General features: G+C 43.0%; 1 pseudogene; it reads left to right on the top strand.

The window, feature by feature from the left end:
* Positions 1–245: 245 nt before the first annotated feature.
* LOC103643654 (heme-binding-like protein At3g10130, chloroplastic) lies at positions 246–2,512 on the top strand (annotated as a pseudogene).
* The last annotated feature ends 14,536 nt before the right edge of the window (positions 2,513–17,048 follow it).

A 17,048-nucleotide genomic window follows, 5' to 3' on the forward strand; every position in this document is an offset into this window, starting at 1 on the left:
GCTCCCCTCCTCAACCACCCCGGGTAAGTGGTTCCCCTCCGTGCTTCAGGAGGCCGCGTGCTCCTCAATTCAGCTTGTTTCGCCCTATTTGGGTGGTGTTCTGGGGCGCTGCTTGGACGACGATGGGAACGCAGGAGCTGATGTTGAACACGCGGTGGAAGGTGTTCTGGGGTGACAGCTCCCACCGGTGGGACCTCATGTTCAGCGTCGTGAAGCCGTCCGTGATCCAGCTGCGGGGAAATCAAATGGCACCGTCGCCGCTGTGCTCCGCTTCCCCATGGCCGCTTCGAGCCCCAGGCCAGCCTCCCCAAGACGTCCGCTCACCGCAGACAGTCGTCGTGGCCGTGGGCACCCGTGTGAGCGGAGCGGAGGCCCGCGCGTCGCTGGTGCTGGCCTTGGCCTCGCATGCGCTCTCCACCTCGCAGCGCCGCTTCGCCGAGCTCACCGATGAGGCCGCCAAGTACGCCTTCCCGTCCGGCCGCTTCGAGCCCCGCACCCTCGAGGAGGCCCTCATGTCCGGTCGGTAATAAATGAATGGCAGCAGCTTGTACCCCCAAATTGTAGAATCCTCAGGATTTTAGGCCACGATTTCTGAGTTAGATTCATGTACTTTTTTTGCAGTGCCTGATCTCGAGACAGTTCCGTTTTGCGTACTAAAGCGCGAGGCAGAGTACGAGATCAGAGAAGTGGAGGTAATTGTTCTAATATGTTGGATAAAAAAATTTGTGCATGTGTGGAAATGGAACCCATTAGAATATGATAATACTATGAGGTTCATTGAATGATAGTGTCTTCTGTTGTGAACTCTCATCAGTCATACTTCGTTGCTGAAACGACGATGCCCGAAAGATCTGGGTTCGATTTCAACGGGTCATCTCAGTCGTTCAACGTGCTGGCATCATATTTATTCGGTAAGGTATTTGCCATGTTTCTACCACGGTCCAGACATCCATTCCCTTGTTGTTTCATTGGATAGTCATGGTCTGATGTTAATTGACTTCATCATTGGCATTCTTGCTTCAGAATACTGCCTCTCAGCAAATGGATATGACAACACCTGTTTTTACTCGAAAGGGTGAGTTAAACAGCCAATCAATGGACATGACGACCCCAGTGATAACAAAAAGGTGCAGTTTGGCTTTCACTTGTGCCATTGTTTTGAGATGTCCTTGTTTCGCCATTCAGGTTACTTCATTATCTGGAAAGTTATGAAGTTTTACCTGTCCTTTTTGTGCGTTGTCACCTGCAGTCAGCTGGTACAAATAAATGGAAAATGTCATTTGTGATGCTAGTGAAGTATGGTTCCAATTTGCCTCGCCCAAAAGATCCTTCTGTGTGACTATCAAGGAGGTGCCCCACAAAATAGTTGCCGTTGCAGCCTTTTCAGGTCCATAATATTGTACTTCTGTCATACCCATTTCATAGCTGTATGTGATTAAGAAGCTATATATTCAGAGTCAAGTACATAATTTATAGGTACAAAATTTTAAATCTTTTTTCAGTATTTGTAATGAAAAAACAGAAATACTCTGTATCAATTTTTTGTGCCTTTTCTTCTGTTGATTACTCAAGATCCTTTTTGCTGCAGAAATCATATTGATAGATAATTAATCTACTGAAACATTTATATGGAGCGTACCGTTTTTTATCACTAACCACATGCCTTTTGTTTTTAGTCAGGAAATAGTTTAGAACGATAGGAGTTTTTGTGTTCCTTCCCAATTCAAAACACCAACACGATCTCTAATATAGAATTACTTTCACGATGACACAGATCAAACCAGATTTTCTCAAGTTGTTGTTTTGAAATGATTAATGAGCTCTATGTATTTACCATTTGCCTTACAGAGTACCCATTACAATCTTTTTTTGTTCACAATATAATAAAAGCATATAAGAACTCTTTTAACTTCACATTTAATTGGCTGGAGAAAGTTTTCACAACAATAAGCATCTCATTTGTTTTTAATATTCTGATGCTACAATATTGAGACGCTTAGCTCTCTGCTAAATGAATCATTTCTCTTCATTCTTTGTTGGTTCATTGGATATGGTCAGCTATGAAGTCATATTGATACTGGTGTGCAATCTTTGTCGACCATGGTACCATTGTCATAGTCCACACTCCTTTGTGTCCATACAGGTTTGGTTACTGATGATGATATAAACCAGAGGGAATCTAAATTGCTCGAATCTCTCCATAAAGATACCACATTTAGAGTGAAAGATGATTTGGTGGTGGAAGTCGCACATGTAAAGATTCTGAAATGGTTAAGGTTTATGAGTTGTAGTTTTACCTAGCTTATTAGAGGAATGCTTTTCAGTGCCTGATTCTAGATTTTCTCAATTTGCAGTACAATCCACCTTTCACACTTCCATTCATAAGGAGAAATGAAATAGCATTGGAGGTTGATAGGAACGATATAGCCTTATGATGTCCTAGATTAACAAATAAATTATTAGCATTTGAGAGAGTATGCAAATGCCCATCGTCCCTAATGCATATATGTATAATTTCTATCTAGCATGTTCTGTAAATATGTAGACATATTAACTATCGCATGAATTCATGAAAACATCTGTTATAATCCTGGAACAAATTCTTGAAGCCTATTCTTGGACAGCGAATGAATGAAGTTGATGACTCAGTGTTCTACTTAATTAATTGCTTGCCCGGTGGTTATTATTTCTTCCGGTATGTCTCATTCTGGTATGTAAGGTGAGATGCAGCACTGCAGCTCCTCCCACCTCTATGCAAGTGTAAACATAAAATGACATCTGCACTTTTAGCTTGGAACTAGACGATAAGTTGAATTGTAGATAAGTTGAATTGTACGTACAACCTTGTTCTTCATGTGCCTATTTCTTATTCTCAAAATTACTTTACATTACCTTATTTACATATTTCTTGTATTTACGTGTTTTAATTTTTCAGTAGGTTCTACTTCTGTACTTGGAACCATCAACAAAGAGTCAAAGAGTAAAGATGTTATTCCACGATGGCGTGTTTCATACATTATTTAACTTTACGTTATGTTTTGTTGTAGATTTTTAATTGTTATTTTCTATTTTAGTATTGCATTGTATGGTTGTTTCCTTGAAACCACATTCACACTCATCTCTATAGCAATGAACGGACACTTTGTTATATCTTTTAAGTATGTAAACATTCAATATGAGTGATGCTAGCAAGAATATAGAATAACAATTAGTGTTTTTACATATCTATGGATTTTATCATATTGATTCCATAGCAACGCACGGACATATACCTAGTCTAGCTATAAAATCACATAACTTTAGTTTTTTATAGAGATTATTATATACTAGAGCATCTCTATATATATAGTGCAGGTTATATTGGAAGCCTTGTGCTTCTAAATGTTAGAAGAAGCCATGGCCAACCACTCATGATCTAGTTGGACCGCACCAGCACGCTCACCCACCCAAGGCGGCCACGTCAGGCTGTCAGGTGTGTCCCCCGCCCATGCACCAGATCAACCTCCCCCACGTGCGTCAGTTAAACTCTCAGTCCAACAACCAACCTCCCGCGCGAGACACAAGCCATAAATTGTGGTTCTGTTTTTTTTGCATAAATAGCATACATAGTTCATAGAAATAGTGTAAATAGTTCACAAAGGTAGCATAAAAATCCCATCCAACCACTGGACCACGTGCACATGTGCAAGTGCATGCATATTCTATTTCTATGGTAGATCCGATAATTATGGCAGATCGTGAGAGGTTTCATTGCATGTACACAAATTTTGAATGACATTTTCGATTCCATTGCATGCGTGAAAAAATTGGATGACTCCATAAATATAGGATCGCTCCAACAACTATGCAACTAGGTTCGTTAGAACCAGTTTATGATATTTGTTGATACTAATTATGCTACACGGTGTAGATATTTATGTAATTTAATACACTATGTAAAAATTTATTTCCTACTACGTGCGCATAAATTTAGGATGGCATGAATGTGCGATGAATATAAATTAGTTGTATGCATGGAAACAATATAATCTTATTAAATGCTACATTTCCTCCATAAATATAGGATCGCTCTAACAGACATGCAGATAGGCTCGTTACAACCAGTTTATGATATATACTGATACTAATTATGCTACACGGTCTTGATATTTATGCGATACGGGATGCTGTATAAAAAACTTTCATGTGGTACACTAGTAGACGCATCTCCAGATTCGAGCGTAAAACCTTAAGTTTTGTGCGTAAAACCCCTCAGTTATGTACACCGGGTTATCCAAAAATTATGGGAGTCGAATGTATGCAGTTTCTATTTTTATGCAAATCCAAAAATTATAGCAGATCATGAGAGTTTCCATTGCATACACGCAAATTTTAGATGATATTTTTGTTTCCATTGCATGCATACAAAAAAATAGGATGACATGGTTCATGCAGAGCATAAATTTTTATACAAAGTCAGCATAAATACATACACAGTGTAGCATAATTGAAAAAACCTAATATCGGTTCAACTAACAGCTCCCGCAGGAATTAGGAACAATTTTATGACAAACGTAAAATTGTATTCATCATCGTAAAAACCATCAATGGGTTGCATAAATAGTGTAAGTAGCAGACATAAAATATAATCATCGATGATATAAACATGGATCTGCTTTGTGAATACTTGAGAATATGAAACAATCAGCACTAAAAAAGATAAAATTTACATACCTAATTTTTTATTTATTTACCAAATCCTAAATTGTTCACTAGACTGCACTGTGATTTTCGGGACAGATGAACCTTTTGGCTAGCAGGTAACCCGTGGTTCCGTCTTTTGTACCTATTTCTGGACTGCGACTGCGACCAAAGTTTCCTCGGCACATTCGAGGTATTATTATGGACCTTTTCACGAGGAAAAGGTGGCGCCACCACCTTCACGCCGTGCCGCAGTCTGCAACTGACGACAGCCCTACGGCGCTTTTCTCGGCTCCACCCACCCTCGTTTCCTTTTTCAACCAATAAAAACTAAAAGCTTTGTGCTCTGTTACTCCTCTTCCCATAAATAAGATCTTGGACTGGAAACGAACTCCATATGATTAGAGTAGAGTGTGTGTCTACTAGTAAAAGTTCACGGATCAACGACCAAGAGGAGATGGATACCCCCATGCCCGGACCGGCCGGAGCACTTGCAGGCAATGCCGTGCAGGGGACAGGGTTTCTGCCCGTCTGAATCGACATGTGCATCAGCAGCAGCAGCAGCCGGCCCGCCGCCGCCTGCACCACCGAACTGACGATCTCGTGGCTGCCGCCGTCATCCTCCCATGCCCCCGGGCCCCGGCTGGTGCAGGCGCGCAGTCAGAGAGACCAGACACCAGAGCAGATGTCAGCACGCTCGCAGCCTCCCCAGTCCCCTCCCGGACGCCGACGCCCACTGCCAAATGCCCAAATGCCAAGCCGGCGCCCAGCGGTGCGGCGCGACAATTATTGGGACCTCGCGTCGGCGCCAACCACTGACCCGCAGAATCGAAAGGTAATAAAGGGCAAAGCTACAGACCTACAGTGGTGCTATTCTCGCTAGGTTGCCATGCATTCGGATGGTCAGGTCTCCCGGACTCTACAACGGCTAGGGCTTTTCGTTTTGGTTTCAATCACGTGGATTGGGTGGATTTTAATCCTAAATAGACGGGAAACTGAACGGGAAATGTGCTATTGTGTCATTTTTAGTTTGTTTTGGTGATTAAATGCTCAACACATTGTCTTTGACTAACATCTTGATGTATGAGTATAAGCACAGATATTTGAAAGGAAAATTGAGAAACATGGGAAAGTGCATATGTGTGTATATTGCAAATCCTATTGTATGGAAGGAACCAATGTATGATTCTAGCACTTACTAAATTATTTGAGTGGCTAACAGTGTTCATATAAGTGCTAGGAAACTCTCTGAGTTAAGACAAATTGAAGTGGAGAAGTCTGGCTAAGTTGGGCCGGTTTGGGCCTCACCGGATAGTCCGGTGTGCACCGAACAGTCCGGTGCCCAGGCTAATTGGTTGGTCCTCGGCTGGTTTTTGGCTAGCCAAACAGGCCACTCTCGGGAAGACATCGATGCTCGCTGGCTATAATTCACCGGACAGACTTGCAAAAATGAAGTAGAAAAAGTTAAATTTGCTAGGGATGCCTTTATCATTGGTAGACATCCCTCCATTAAGGATGGACTTGGTTTCTAAAAGAGAACCAAGAACACGAAAAGCCAAAAGGTCCTCAACTTCACAAAGGATAAGGAGAAGGCACCTATGGCTAGTAACTTGCATTCTATTTATGAAAAGAAAAATCATGCTTATTTGTATTCTCATGTCAAGAATGTTTCTCATAATGCTTATCATGATACTTGCAATAATAGTTTTACTCCTCGCACTATGTTCGCTTTATATAGTGATTCTAATAAGAGTAGAACTAGGCGCTTGTAACACCCTGAATTTGGGGTATAAAATTTCTTCTTAATATCCACCAAATTTAGGTGTTACTCCTCTTTCCTCTCCTTCCCTAATTACCTTTTCCTTTTTCTTTAGAAGGGGTTATTATTTTGGAAGTGTGCTTGTATTTCTTGTGAGCAAAACCTCAGAAGAATAATGAAGTGTTGCTTCATGTTGACCCTCATATCTTACTCTTGTTTGATGCATATGTTTGGGGAGCATCTCTTTGAAAAATGGAGAAATACATTCGAGTTTGAATTCAAATAAAAAGAAAAGGAAAAGGCTCACCCAATGGCCCACCCGACACCTCGCCTGCGGCCTAGCCCCGCCCGGCCAAGCTCCCCCTTCGTTGCCCAGTTCCCTGCTGGCCCATTCCCCTCCCCTCGACCCGTCTCGCGCGGCGCGCGCCGGTCCGTCGGGTGCCCCTGCGGCAGGACCCACCGGTCAGCCCCCCCTCCGTCCACGTAACCGCCCGAGCCAAGCTCTCCGCGAGCGGACGCGCTCGCCTTGCTGCCCGGCCCCACCTGTTATCCCCTTCATCCGGCCAACCGCCCACCCCACTCCCCCGCGCATGTTGCCCACCATGACCAGAGCCCCGGCGCTTAAACCCACCCCTCTCACATGCAAACCACCCCACTGCCTAACCCATTTCCCCACTCCACGCTTCCCTCTCACATCGCTCGACTCCACCAACACCTTCTCTTTCCCTCGTCGCGCTGGGACGCGGCCCCAGCTGCTTCCCCAAGCCCGACGCCACCGCCCCGCACCCTCGCCACCATCGTCGTGCCCCGTGAGCTCGCTGTCTGAGCATAGGAGCACCCCTGCCGAAGCCAATAGAGCCGCTACTGTCATCTTCATCGAGCAGCTCGGTCGAGCTCCACTATGGGCGAGAACCGCTGACCCTTTCCTCCTTTTCTCTCTCTCATCCACACTCCCCCTCTCTGCGCTCGTCGGTGAACAGTCATGACGGCACCGAGCCGTCACGGTGGGCCCTCCCTGGCCATCTACCGTCACCCAAAGCCCCGCCCCGCACCACCTCCTGTCACGGCGCCGCGACATCTCGCTCGGTGCACGCGCATGAGGTGGACGATGACCACGACACCCAACCCCCTGTCAGCCTCTCCCGTGTCGGTCCCTTTTCCCTCCACTCTGGGTCATTGACGAGCGGGCCCCGCCCGTAACGACGTGCCCGTGCCCGCACGGTGCCTCTGACCAGCGGGCCCGGCCACGCCGAGGGCCCGTTGTCGGTCATTGCCCGCACCTCTGGGCCCCGTCGGCCAGCTAAGGCACCCGTTCCCGATGGCCAAGAAACACAGATACCCTTTCGCCCACGAACAAATTGCTAAAGAGGCCTCTGGTTTCCCAGATTTCAACCCGCCGTCTTTATTCCTTGCAACCGAGCCCCTGGGTTTTTGCAGATAGGCCCTTGGATCATTTATCTAGTCAGAAAATTGTTTTAAATATGGTTTTATGATTCCTAAACTTGTGAAATCCATAACTTTTGCATAGAGACTCCAATTTGGGTGATTCAAATTACATAACTATCATAGCATTTTTGTCTACATGTTAGGAGTAAGTTTATCTGCTGTGTTGATATTTTAATAAATGGTTAATCCCTAGTTAGACTAGAGTAAGGTGGGTCTAAATTAAAATAATTTAAAAATAGGGAATCATAGCAAATGCTCTAGTTTTAATACTTAACACCATCTAATGATTAACTCTATCACTAAACTAACTTGATTTGAACAAGTACTATAATAACCCTGGGCTTAGGGAACACCTCACTGTATGTCCCTTTTTGTTCAACTTGTGTTTACTCTGTTGCATATGTTTGGTGTACTATTCTTTTGTTATTCCTCAAGTGTGTTGAATGAATTATTGCCTCGCATAGACAACGAGCAGTTCGTGGTTCCCGAGGGAGTTACATGAGAATTCTCTGAGCAGCAACTTAGTGAAGGCAAGTGTCCTCTGACCCATTATGTCCTATTTATTCACCGTCCCGTATACCATGATCAACCTAAGGATTGACTGGCTTTCTGTTTATCCTATCCTTGATTACCCATTTAGGATTTTGCTATTATGGTTAGTATCATGCTAGTGCTTTACTTTAATCAATGAACATGATGAGAATACTTTATGATATGATGATGTTATTCTGGTTATGATGATAAACTTGTGACACTAAAGGGGACTCGGGTTGTTTTCCGAGTACCTCTCTATAAGGAGTTGTTCGTTGGATGACCACCCGGGAAGACAATACAACCATGAGGGTGGTATGGGATGCCCTTAGCTGATTAATTAGAGTAACTTGAGGTGTAGTCGGCTTTGCTGTGGTGCCGTCAATGGGGTCCGAGCACAATACCTGCTCTACCAAGGCTGGTTGTCGAGGTTCGTTCGTTTTGCTTTTGTTAGTCACCCCTCCTGCGAGGAGGGATACTATGTTTATCAAACTGGAGAAACCTTACGGGTGGCTATGACCTCTAGGGAATCTTTCTAAAGGCTACATAGTGAAACCTTGCTGACTCACCTTGGGAGTGTTTAAGGGTCTGTATAACCCGAGACAAAAAGGGATCATGGCTCATGGGTAAAGTGTGTGACCTCTTTAGAGGGTTAGAAACTGGTATATCAACCGTGCTCACGATTATGAGCAGCCTTGGGAGCTCCTCTGATAAGAGATATTCTGGATACCTTTATCATGTTGGTTTAATGATGATGATTATAACTATGGATTCTTGTATTTCCTCTCCGAGGGAGTACTTTTTTGGGTAATAACCTAGGGTTATTGCTAAAACTTGGCTTCTACTAATAATAAATACCTGACAAACTAAAACCAACTACTTTAAGCTTCAACCCCACATATAGCTAGTCCACTTTAGCCAAATGAGACATTTGCTGAGCACATTGATGTGTACTCACCCTTGCATAAACATCAGACACCAGGTTGTCCCCATTACAACCCCTGCTCAAGAGAAGATGAAGGCAACATGGTGGACTTTCAGGAGTTTTAGGACTTCGATGAGTTCTAGAGTAGATTAGCAGCGTACCCCTAGTCAGCTATATGTGAAGGCCTTATCTTACTGTGTTTTGTTTAGCACTTTGATTTCTGTTTAAGTTAACGACTATATGGATGTCTCGGACATCATGATGTAATAAAGTAATACCTCTTTCCGTTATTATTTGAGCATTGTGTGATGATGTCCAATTATGTAATTGATGTGTACGTGAATTTTTTATCCTAGCACGTACATCATTCGCATTCGGGTTGCCTTCCAAAATCGGGTGTGATAGCGCCACACTCCTCATATTGTTTCTCATGCGCCTAAGGATAGGAATGCATCTCATGAACCTTCCATTCTATTTCGCACTTTTGGTGCATCATATGTAATTCATTGTAAGAATGATAGAATTGTTGCTACAAATGTAGGACCAAAATGCAAGAAAGATAAGACTTGCATTTGGGTTCCAAAATCTTATGTAACTAACCTGACAGGACCCAACACAAGTTGGAGACCTAAATCCCAAGCTTAAATATCTTGCAGGTTCATGCATCTGGGGGCTCAAACTAGATCATTGATAGTGGATGCACAAACCACATGATGAAGGAGAAGAACATGTTCACCTCCTATGTCAAGAATAAGGATTCCCATGACACGATCATCTTTGGAGATAGTAACCAAGGCAAGGTAAAGAGAATATGTAAAATAGCGATTACTACCGAGCATTCCATTTCTAATGTCTTTTTGGTAGAATCGCTTGGATATAATTTGCTTTCTGTTAATCAATTATGTCACATGGGTTATAATTGTTTATTTACAAATGTTGATGTAACTGTCTTTAGAAGAAGCGATGGTTCATTAGCATTTAAAGGTGTATCTGACAGCAAGCTTTACTTAGAAGATTTTACTAAAGAAAATGTCGATCTAGATGCATGTTTACTTGCTAAGACCAACATGGGCTGGCTTTGGCATCATCGTCTAGCACATGTTGGAACGAAGAACCTTCATAAACTTCTAATAGGAGAACATGTGTTAGGACGAACTAATGTATGTTTTGAGAAAGATAGACCTTGTGCAACGTGTCAAGCAGGTAAACAGGTGGGAACAAGTCATCCAAGCAAAAATGTGATGACAACATCAAGACCATTGGGGCTTCTCCTTATGGATCTCTTCAGGCTCGTTGCTTATCTTAGCATCGGTGGAAGTAAGTATGATATAGTAATTGTTGATGACTATTCTCTCTTCACTTGGTTATTCTTTTTATAGGATAAATCTAAAACCCAAGAAACCCTCAAGTGCTTCCTAAGATGGGCTCAAAATGAGTTTGAGTTAAAAGTGTAGAATATAAGGAGCGATAATGGATTTGAGTTCAAAAATCTTTAAGTGGAGGAATATCTTGAGGAGGAAGGCATCAAGCATGAGTTCTCCGCTCCCTACACGCCACAACAAAATGGTGTAGTGGAGAGGAAGAACAAGACACTCATTGACATGGCAAGGACGATGCTGGGAGAATAAAAGACGCCGAAACAGTTTTGGTCGGAAGTCGTAAACACGACTTGCCATGCCATAAATCGCCTCTATCTTCATCGCCTCCTCAAGAAGACGACATAGGAGCTACTCACTAGTAATAAACCCAATGTTTCTTACTTTTGTGTATTTGGGAGCAAATGCTACATCTTGGTCAAGAAAGGTAGACATTCAAAATTTGTTCCCGAAGTCATTGAAGGGTTTTTACTTGGTTATGATTCAGATACAAAGGCATATAGAGTCTTCACCAAATCTTTGGGTTTTGTTGAAGTCTCTAGTGACGTTGTATTTGATGATACTAATGGCTCTCAAAGGGAGCAAGTTGATCTTGATGATATAGATGAACATGAGGTTCCCGCGGTCGCAATGAGGACTATGGTGATAGGCGATGTGCGACCACAGGAACAACAAGTGCAAGATCAACCTTCTTCCTCAACGATGGTGCAACCCCCAACTCAAGATGAGGAACAAGTACCTCAAGATGATAGCATGGATCAAGGGGGAGCACAAGAACAAGAAGGAAGAGAGGATGAAGGAATACCACATGCACCTCCGACCCAAGTCCGCGCCAACATTCAAAGGGATCATCCGGTGGATCAAATTCTTGCTGACATTAGCAAGGGAGTTACAACTTGTTCATGTATTGCAAATTTTTGTGAGCACTACTCTTTTGTTTCTTCTATTGAGCCTTGCAGGGTAGAAGAAGCCTTGCAGGATCCGGACTAGGTGTTGACCATGCAAGAGGAGCTCAACAACTTGAAGAGAAATGAAGTATGGAGTCTAGTGCCACGTCCAAAGCAAAATGTTGCGGGCACCAAGTGGGTGTTTGGCAACAAACAAGATGAATACAGAGTGGTGTCAAGAAAAAAGGCGATACTTGTGGAAAAAGGTTATGCCAAAGTCACATGTTTGGATTTTGAGGAGACTTTTGCTCCTGTAGCTAGGCTTGAGTCTATTTGTATACTACTAACCTATGTTGCTCACCATTCTTTTAAGCTCTATCAAATGGACGTGAAGAGCGATATCCTCAATGGGCCAATCAAGGAGGAGGTGTACGTGGAACAACCCCCTGGCTTCAAGGATGACAGGTACCCCGACCATGTGTGCAAGCTCTCTAGGCGCTTTATGGACTTAAGCAAGCCCCAAGAGCATGGTATGAATGCCTTAGAGATTTCCTTATTTCTAATGCTTTCAAGGTCAGGAAAAACTGGTCCTACTCTTTTCACTAAGACTTGCAATGATGATTTATTTATATGCCAGATATATGTCGATGACATAATATTTGGTTCTACTAATCAAAGTCATGTGAAGAGTTTAGCAGGGTGATGACAAAGAAATTCGAGATGTCCATGATGGGAGAGTTGACTTACTTCCTTGGATTTTAAGTGAGGCAACTCAAGGAAGGGACATTCCTCTCTCAAACAAAGTACATTCAAGATATATTCAAGAAGTTTGGGATGAAGGACGCAAAGCTTCCTAAGACACCAATGGGAACTAACGAACACTTGGACCTCAACATAGGAGGTAAGTCCGTAGATCAAAAGGTATACCGGTCTATGATAGGATCCTTGCTTTTGTCTTTGTGCAAGTAGACCAGACATTATGCTTTCAGTTTGCATATGTGCTAGATTTCAATCCGATCCCAAGGAATGTCACCTTGTGGTTGAAGCGTATTCTTCGATATTTAGTCCATACACCTTACATCGGGCTCTGGTATCCTAAGGAGTCTACCTTTGACTTGATTGGATATTTAGACTCCGACTTTGCCGGGTGCAAGGTTGATAGGAAGAGCACATCAGGGACTTGTCAGTTCCTGGGAAGGTCCCTGGTGTTGGGGGCCTTCGTCCTCCGAAGGTCCTCAAAAATGTGATTTAACAATATTTTCCAAGTGAGACATGTAAACAGGTACCTTCGGACTCGGGTCAAAAGCATATATAATACGGAAAGCATGATCAGGACGAAGGTCGATCGGGACGAAGGTCGAGTAAATCCCGAAGCTATGTGCAAGAAAGCTTCGGCCAAATGGCGGAAAAAGGAACCGACTTAAAGAGGAAAAGGCTATCTAGTCCTCATAGAATCGTACATAAGTTAATAATAAATGTAAAGGGCATGAATGTAATTTCTCACAGGCTGTGTCCTGTGCCTATAAATAGATGAACAGTACCCCTGTACTGTTCACGCTGACTTGACATTTGCTTTTGCGTCACACTCGTACCTTTGTTTTCTGTCAAGCCGAAGGTACCAAATGTTATTCAATATTGTCCTTATGTTAACTTACAATCATATACTGAGAAATATATATGATAATATTATTGTTTACATTGTTTCTTATGCTTTACATGCTCCATTTGTTGCTAATATTAATACATATATGTATGATGAGATGAAGAAGGTATGTCCTTCATGACCTTCGTCCGAAGATCATTATATCCTTAGGGAAATAATGCTTCAAAGGACGAAGGGCATTAACGAATAACTTGTTTTGGTGTTGCCTTGTTCTCAATTTATAGCATTTGAGAGCAAGTCCCCAACATTGGCGCCCACCTCCGGTGAACCCTCTTTTCGACCACCTTCGGCAAGCACTGACCTTCGTCATGCCACCGAAGAAAGCTTCAGCGACAGGGGCTGCCGCACTGCAGCCACTAGACCCGAACCAGGAGACCCTTTCTCTTCGAGAGGCCCAAAGCCAGAAGAGGAAGGCCACTAGTCCAACACTCCAGGAGGAGGAGTTGGACCAAGAAATCAGAAACATGGAGATTATCCACCAGCAAGTGCAAAGGAAGAAGGAGAAGATGGCCCGAGTGGCTGATCTTCAGAGGCAGATCGACGAAGCCACCGAAGAAGTGCGCCATCTTGTTCAAGACGAACAAGATCGAAGGCCCCAACACAGGGAGCTTCATCAAGAAGGCTTGTTCAACAATGATGGATGGTATGATGATTTTAATCATGATACCTTTACTTTTGATGATGCTTCTCCCTTGGCAGCAGAACTGCAGGCTATCCCATGGCCTCCGTCATACAAGCCACCTCAGCTTCCCATGTATGATGGGCATTCAAACCGGAAGCAGTTTTTGATGAGTTATGAAGCAACTATATCTTCATATGGAGGCAATGCAGCTGTCATGGCCAAGTCCTTCGTCATGGCAGTTCAGAATGTGGCCCAAACATGGTATTCTTCTCTTCGGCCAGGGACCATTACTTCATGGCAGAAGCTCAAGGATATGATGGTGACAAGTTTCCAAGGCTTCCAGACGAAGCCGGTCACAGCTCAGGCCTTGTTTTAGTGCACACAAGATCATGAGGAGTACCTCCAGGCATATGTCCGAAGGTTCTTGCGTCTCAGAGCACAAGAGCCTACAGTGCCTAATGAAATTGTTGTTGAAGCCATGATTAAGGGGCTTCATCCAGGACCTACTACTCAGTATTTCGCTAGAAAGCCTCCATAGACTCTGGAGAAGCTACTTCAGAAGATGGATGAGTACATCCGGGCCGACAATGACTTCCGCCAAAGAAGGGAGGAAGCATATAGGTTCTCTGAAATGACCAGGGGCTTCGGAGGAAGAATCCACCCGAGGCATGTCAGGTCCATTCACAACTCTATCCAAAATGATGACAGAGGAAGTCTACAGCAGAGACTGCAGTATTCTTCACAAGCTTCGGGACAGCAACAAAGCTCTTTTCGGCCGCCAGCTCCAAGAGGTAGAGGCACCAGGGGCTTCGGAGGAAGATATGGGGACCAGCCTAGGAAAATCTACTGCCTATTTTGTGGAGAAGACAAGGGCCACAACACAAGAACGTGTCAAATCACCATCCAAAAGCAAAAAGAAATTGCAGAAGCCGAAGCAGATCCTGCACACTGCTTCGTGTCATTCACCCTACATACCAGAATATGTGGGTAATCATCCCGCAACTTCTGTTGCTTCGGCTAGTCAGCCGCAAGTTTCTTGGCCACAGCTTCCACCTCCGCCGCCGCTACAGCCTGCCTACTCATGAGGTCAGCAACCAGAAGGGAGTCAACAGACCCATCAGCGGCGAGATTTCAGGGAGGGGTCCGAAGCTCGCACAGTTAACAGCACTGTGCCAGAGTCAAAACACATATATTGAGAGATATCCTACCTTTGGCACAGTTTTACATTCACTGTCGTTTTCTTTTTAATAAGGAACAATCAATGTAAACCTAGTTTTCTTGTTATTTTTTAAATTCTCTGTACTAGCTTCGTTTATGTCAAAATGAAATATACCTTTGTCACAGACTCACGAGAATGCCGAAGCTACAAAGAGATATTCCTTCGGGAATGCAGTGCTAAAAATCGCAGAAAAAAATTCACCGAAGCTATAGAAAGTCGTTCTTAAAGAGCGCAGAGTAAGTTTGTCGATGCTTCAAAAAGTCGTTCCTAAGGGAGCGCAGCGTAAGTTTTCTGCTCAAAAGTCGTTCCTTAGGGAATGCAGAGCCAAATACCGTCGAAATATAAGGCGAAGCGCGAAAAGTCAACGCGAATACCGCCAAAATAGAAGGCGAAGAAGTTCAAAAGACGTTCCTTAGGGAATGCAGAACTTACACCGAAAAATAAACAGTGCAGCCGAAAAGTAAACGGCAAAGAGATTTCAGTCATTCCTTAGGGAATGAAGGTTGTGGAGGAAGCTTCGGATGTGTGTGTTTGGGCATTCATTTGCACATACATTAGCATCATTCATTGCATCATATCGCACAGCATCACATCATACATCATGTCACATCAATGACATCAATTGAAAATGAGGCCGATCTTCGGGCAATGCTTTACAAAGTAAGCTGAGAATCACAGCTTCATCAGTTCTGATGCGAAAAAAGGGATCTATTGTTTACGAAGTATTGATGTTTTACAAAGCATCGATGATTTTTACGAAGCATAAAAGCTCTTATTTACGAAGCATGAAAAGAAGGGAAGGTGTTTTTTTGCCGCAGGCTCAAAAAGGTATGTACAAGAAGTTTCATGCATCGCAAAGAACTAAATTACAAACCACTCATATATTACATTCAAATCTATAAGCACTGAATATTACAAACATAGTTTAGCAAATATTACATCAATATTCTAGGAAATGTTTTTACAATAGCTACTCTTCTTCCTTCAGAAGTTTTTCTGCAGCTTCGGTTAGAAGCTTCGTAACAACTTCATCTACAATAGCTTCGGCCATATTAATAATTTGTATTGTCTTCTTTGTCTCTGGGTCGGCCAGTGGGTCGAATGGCTCTGGGGGAGGAGATAGTTCAGCTGCAGTAGAAGACATAACTTAGTTCGAAGTTACAAAAATAAACAACAAAGTCAAAAGTCATTAAGTAATACCTATCCGTCTTTCAAGTTCTGCAGCTTTTTCAGCCGCTTTTGTTGCCTCTCGAGCGTCATGAATATCTTTTTCGCTCTTCTTCATTATTTCACTAGGTGTGTGCCCGTGCATTGCTACGGTATCTTAAAATTTGGTTCAAAATAGTGATGCAAAAATAACAGGTGCACATGACAAGCAATAGTCAAATGCTCGAATGATGTTGATCCATGAATAACCTTAACATTAACATGTGACTAAACAAAAAGAAACAGAGACATATTCCAAAAATATTATCTGTATACCATTACAGATTAAAACATGGGGCGAGAGAACCAGTAAGGGCAGTTGCTACCAGATCTCTTAATGATCCCACGAGACAACCCTTTGTTTTCCCATCTCCTAAATCAAAGTTTGCAACTAATACAACACAAGAAGACAGTTTTACGTGCCTAATACATAGTTTGCAACTGATAACAAAAGCACTTAAACCATTGTGTAAACACTATTATATTTTGGACATAATAGTAAGTACATACATGAAAGTACAGTTCTAATCTCCCAGTAGTATTTTCTCTATTGTTTTTCCTCTGAAAACAATGACAAGATGATTACTAGGCCATGGTTGAGAACTATGATAAACGACTTGTCCAACTTTAATACCAGTTTCCTCCCATGTTTCTCTTCTCGCTGCCTCTTGTTTATACTCATAGAGAAGATAATGATCTTATTAGCTAAAGCTATAGCCAAAGAGGATGATGGC

Source organism: Zea mays, chromosome 1, assembly GCF_902167145.1.
Source record: "Zea mays cultivar B73 chromosome 1, Zm-B73-REFERENCE-NAM-5.0, whole genome shotgun sequence".
NCBI classification, from domain to species: Eukaryota; Viridiplantae; Streptophyta; class Magnoliopsida; order Poales; family Poaceae; genus Zea; species Zea mays.